Raw genomic sequence first — 6,000 nt, 5'->3', positions numbered from 1 at the left:
AGATTGACATGGTCAGCATAAAAGTACAGTACGACTTCAGGTTCAAGAAGAAAAGTGGTATGCAGTTAGTGAAGCTGTGGGCCAAGTTGTGCAGGGTTTGCCATCTCAGGCAATGTGTTTTGGTTTGGTTTTATCCTATGTTCAGTGGGAAGCCATTGAAGTATTTTAAACACGGAAAGTGAAATGATCTCAATATTTTTTAATCCACCTGAGGATATGTTTTATTTATTATTGATTTTGAGAGAGAGAAAAACATTGATGTGAGAAACATTGATCTGCTGCCTCCCACACACTCCCCGACCGGGATCAAACCTGAAACCCAGGTATATGCTGTGATTGGTAATTGAACCTGCAACTTTTTAGTGTACAGGATAATGCTTCAACCAACTGAGCACCCAATCGGGGCAATGACAAGCAGTCTTTTAACAAACAAAAATATCTTTCCTCATGAAGCTTACATGTTAAGGATTGCCTAGTGGCCAAATCCAAAGAGTTTTTCCAGTTTACAGTTTCCTTAACCTGTAGCATTTCCCACAGTGGACCACCTTGTCCTTCTTGACTTTTTCTAACTTAGGTAACCAACACCTGCATAATCCTGGTTTCCTCCTGTCTTTCTTCCTAGTCATTCTCTTGACCCTCAATCAAATTCCTCTTCTCCTAAAATTTAGGAGACCTAAATGTTGCTTGTCTAGACAATTCTGCTTTCTTTTTCAACAACAGCAATAAAAAATGTTCAGTGCTCGCTTCAGCAACACATATACTAAAATTGGAACAATACAGAGAAGATTAGCATGGCACCTGCGCAAGGATGACACGAAAATTCGTGAAGCATTCCATATTTTACAAATTAATTAATTAATTAATTAAATAATAATAAAACATGTTCATCAAACACCATTACTCATCAGCAAAGCAGAATTAATAAATTCTCCAGCCCAGCCAGGGTGGCTCAGTGGTTGAGCATTGACCAGGAAATCATGGTTGGATTCCTGGTAGGGGCACGTGCCGAGATTGCAGGCTCAATCCACAGTGGGGGGGGGGGGGGCGGGGAGGAGGAGGGAAGAGCGGCGAAGGGGGGAGAAAGCAGCCAATCAATGATTCTTTCTCATAATTGATGGTTCTATCTCTCCCTCCCCCTTCCTCTCTGAAATCAATAAAAATATTTATTTAAAAAAATAAAAATAAATTATCTGGCTTCCATAATTAACAGCAAGCAGATTTCAAATCTGTATCAGGCCCTCTTTAGATCTCCTAGCCTTTATTCCTACTTGTTTGTTAAATATCTCCATCAGGATGTCTTAAAAGTATTTTCTACTTGGACAGTAAAAAGCAAGCCTATCTTCCCATTAAACCAGTCCAAGTCCTGACTTCTCTATTTTTGTTAGTGACACTACTCTTGTAGTTAAATTTTTTCTGATCAACTTTGAGCCCTCTTTACTATTCCCCACATCCAAGTTGCCTAGTCCTTTAGATTCTAGATCTGTCACGTTTCTCCCTTTCTTCCAATGCTTTCCATTCCCACTCCATGTTAAAACTAAATATTGCAAAAACCTCAAACCTCATAACTCAACCCTCTATTTTCAGGCTCTCCCTTCATTACACTTTGTTTTTTGTGTGTTTTTTAAAATACATTTTTATTGATTTTTAGAGAAGAAGGAAGAGGGAGAGAGAGACAGAGAAACATCAATGTGAGAAACATTAATCAATCGATCACTACCTCCTGCACCCCATGGTGGATCCAGCCTAAAACATGCCCAAACCAGGAACTGAGCCATCAATCCTTCTCTACACAGGACGACACCCAACCGAGCCACACTGGTCAGGGTTCTCCATTAAACTTTGTACATTGCTTCCAGGTATCTTTTCTATTCAAAACTCTACTTGGGTTTCTCAATGTATCAAAACTTTCAGTGGCCCCTTTGTCTAAAACTCAGTCTATTCTCAGATTTTTCTTTCACTTTATTCTACAGTCAATTACCTTATGTAGCAGTGACTATACCAGGTCCAGTTCTTTGTAAACTCCATACTTTTGCTCAACCTGATAGTTTGTTGTTGTTTTTTTAAATCCTCGCCTAAGGACATGCTTTTTTTTTTCTTTTTAAAATTGATTTTAGAGAGAGAAGAAGGGAGAGGGAAAAAGAGAGAAACATCCATATGAGAGTGAAACATCAATTGGTTGTGTCCCGCAACCCAAGTATGTGCCCTGACTGGAATCGAACCCGCAACCTTTTTGGTGTACAGGATGATGCCTAACTAAGCCACCCAGGCAGGCAGTACAGAGACATTTTTATACTAGAGTTCTCTCAAAGCCATCATCAGATTCACACCTCTCCAGTCATCTCACTTCAGTTGTATTCTTGTGTTTGTCTGCTTTCTCTCTAAACTCACCCTCCTACTGCTGTTCTCTATGCCACATCTTTCCACTCAGCTTTATCCTCAACCCCTCCACTTAGCACTCTCTGCCTCCTTGCCTTAATTGATACCCACACCTTACCCAGGACACTCTCATTTTGTATCTTCCTCTCCTTACATACTATAGGAGTTGGTGGGGGGAAGAATCAGAATTTTTTTCTCATCCCACTGCTCTATCATTCTCTTCTCCTTTTCCTCTTGGTCTCTATCCTTCATTGCTGGGGTCCAACCCCAGCGGGTCCAGGGGTCCCCAAAGGTGTGGACGGAGTCGGCGAAGAAGGAATGACACGGAGACAGCCTTCAGTTGATCAGCAGTCTAGCCAGGATCTCTAGCCAGGATCTTCAGCCAAGTTCTGGTCAGGATCTCCAGCGAAGTTCTGGTGTGGTTCTGTTGCCAGGTTCTGTTGCCATGTTCTCTCACTAGGTTCTCCAGCCAGGTTCGGTCACCAGGTTCTTTAGCCAGGTTCTCCAGGTTCTCCAGCCAGGTTCGGTCACCGGGTTCTGTAGCCAAGTTCTCTAGCCAGGTTCTCCCGCCATGTTCTGTCTAGGTTCTCCAGGCAAGTTCTGTAGCCAGGTTCTGTCCAGGATCTTTTGCCATGTTCTCTTGCTAGGTTCTGTCTCTAGGTTCTGTCTAGGATCTCCAGCCGAGTTCTGGTTAGGATCTCCAGCCAGGTTCTGTGTCCATGTTCTCTTGCTAGGTTCTCCAGTCAGGTTCTGTCCAGGTTCTCCAGCCAGGTCCAGTCACCAGGTTCTAGTCAGGTTCTCTTGCCATGTTCTATCCAGGTTCTGTCTCTAGGTTCTGTCTCTAGGTTCTTCAGCCAGGTTCTCTTGCCATGTTCTCTCGCTCGGTTCTTCAGCCAGGTTCTGTAGCCAGGTTCTCTATCCAGGTTCTCCAGCCAGGTTCTATCCAGGATCTCCAGCCAGGTTCTGTCCAGGTTCTCTTGTCATGTTCCATCTCTAGGTTCTTCAGCCAAGTTCTGTAGCCATGCTCTCTCGCTAGGCTCTCCAGCCAGGCTCTCCAGGTTCTCCAGCCAGGTTCGGTCGCCAGGTTCTATCCAGGATCCCTTGCCATGCTCTCTCACTAGGTTCTGTCTCTAGGTTCTGTCTTCTGTTGTCTTGTTACATCCGTATTTATACCAGTTGATTTTAATCCAATCAATTTCTATTCCAAAGGTTAGGGTGTTTCTTATCTCCATTCTAGGGAGTAAAGATTATGTAGTTTAAGCATGATTGTTCTTAGTTAAAGTGATTAACTACCCTCCTGGCACTTAGTTAAGGGGTTTTATTCCCTCCCTAACTTCAAGGAAAAATCCCTACCCGGGGAAACAACCTTTCTCGGAGAGGTGACCTTGGTTAAAACACATAGCGCCAAGAAGGGGAGCAAACATATTAAGAACAGTATGCCATATACGCCAGGTCCCTTGAAAATATGCTGTGCAGATGTTTCTTCCCTGCAGCGACTGTGTCAAGCAGCAAGGATGGACCGGCTCCCGGCACTTCATTTGTGCATTTGCCAAGTGACAGTAGTTACCCTTTCAACTTCACTCCTAATATCCATCTACTATGATTCCAATATCTGTGTGGATGGCTCAAAACCCTAGCCTTATATAAATAAACTGTGCTACATCCAAACAATGGAAAATTATTCAACACTAAAAAGAAATGAGCTATCAAGCCACAAAAAGACATGGAAGAATCTTAAATGCATATTACTAAGTGAAAGCAGCCAATCTGAAAAGGCTAAATACTATATGATCCAGCTATATGACATTCAAGAAAAGAGAAACTATGGATACAGTAAAAGAGATCAGTGATTGCCAGAGGGAGGGATGAATAGGCAGAGCACAGATGATTTTTTTGGGCCGTGAAACTATTCTGAATGATGCTATAATGCTAGATACATTTGTCACTATACATTTGTCCAAAGTTATACTTTGTGGGTATACAAAACCAAGAGTGAACCCTAATGTAAACTATGGACTTTAGGTGATAATGATGTGTCGAGTGGCTTCATCAAATGTAACTAATAAAATGCTCTGGTGGGAGATAGTGATAATGGGAGAGACTGTGTTTATGTTTTAAGATAAAAACACTTAAAACTATAAAGTAAAAACCAAAAAAAGATTGAAATAGAATTTGGAAATCTTGGAAACTGTTCAGAAAACAAGCTTTGAATTTGATCACCTCTCTACTTTTGCAAAATTGTAATTTTTCCTGTAAAACTTCAAAGCAAGAGCAACAATAAATAGTTGATGAGGGAAATTTTCTCTTTATAACAATTTAGGTTCCAGCTAATAAATGAAAACAGAATGATAAAATCACTATTTGCAACTTCTAATGATGTAATGGACCTAGGCACTCTTAAGTATCTAGTATAACTTTTAAAAGACACAACTAAATATCTTGTATCTTCCTTTGAAGGTAGCTAACCCACCTAGAAAATAGTTTTGAAAAAAACACAAAATATATAAATCTGAATCTGATCAAGCTTCTAGATTCCTTCATAGGAAATACGGGGGGGGGGGCGGGGGGAGGAACATGATAAACACAAGTCTAGAACAAATTTAGACTGTGTGAAACCCTTCAAGGCAAAGGATCTGGTTTCTTCAACAAATATATTACAAAGAAAAAAAAAGAGGGGTGGCCTATAGATTAAAAATATAGCAACAAATTGCAACGTATGGACCTTATTTGAATCCTGATATGAACAAGCAAACTGCTCCCCCCAAATGTGACACAATTAGGGAAAAATTTGAACACCGGCTAGATATTTGATAATATTAAGATGCTATTTTTAATTTTTAAGGGTGAGTATATTTTAAAAATCTTTATCTTCTAGCGCTACATACTAAAAATTTAAAGATGAAAAAATGACGTTTTATATTTCACCAAAATAATACAGTGAGGATAGAGAGTAGGAGGAGGGCATGTGAAATACCGAGTTGATAACTGTTGAGAATTTGTGATAGCTATATGGGTTCATTATATTGTTCTATTTGTGAACATTTAAAAATTTTTTCATAATAAAAACTGAAAAAATAAAGATATATATCTACATACACACACATACAGTGTAGATTACATTATATTCCTCAATGTAGACCACTCTGGGTCTAAGTTGGAAAACACATTAATGCTTATAATGAGTATTTGAAAATTACTTATAAAGGATATTTGAAGGAGAAAAAGATGGAAAAATAAAATTTATTGACATAAAGGTTTGAAAATGAACAATTTAAAACTAAAGTGCCCTGGCCATTGTAGGTCAGGGATTGAATGTCAACCTATGAACCAGGAGATCACGGTTTGATTCCAATCGGGGCACATGCCCGGGTTGCCAATAGGGGGCATGCAGGAGGCAGCTGATCAATGATTCTCTCTCATCATTGATGTTTCTCTCTCCCTCTTCCTTCCTCTCTGAAATCAATAAAATGTATTAAAAAAATAAAACCAAAGCAAATTATTTAAGAAAAATATTTAGGATGATAGTGGAAGAGAAATTTAAGATGACAGATGAAATTACCAAGCAGTTGTAAGAGTCAACACTAAATGATCTTGTTAAATACTAGTTTAGAGGGGGAAAAGGGA

At 39.8% G+C, this 6,000-nt stretch overlaps 1 non-coding gene across 1 annotated transcript; it reads left to right on the top strand.

Annotated features, from left to right (window-relative positions):
* Positions 1–736: 736 nt before the first annotated feature.
* Positions 737–843, top strand: LOC111824664. The gene has a single exon (XR_002827757.1). It is a non-coding gene; the product is annotated as a U6 spliceosomal RNA (small nuclear RNA).
* Positions 844–6,000: the final 5,157 nt, after the last annotated feature.

This window comes from Myotis lucifugus, unplaced genomic scaffold (genome assembly GCF_000147115.1).
Source record: "Myotis lucifugus unplaced genomic scaffold, Myoluc2.0 scaffold_7, whole genome shotgun sequence".
In the NCBI taxonomy this organism is placed as follows: Eukaryota; Metazoa; Chordata; class Mammalia; order Chiroptera; family Vespertilionidae; genus Myotis; species Myotis lucifugus.
Note: the sequence above shows the minus strand (reverse complement) of the source record. Positions and strands in the feature narration are given on the sequence as shown.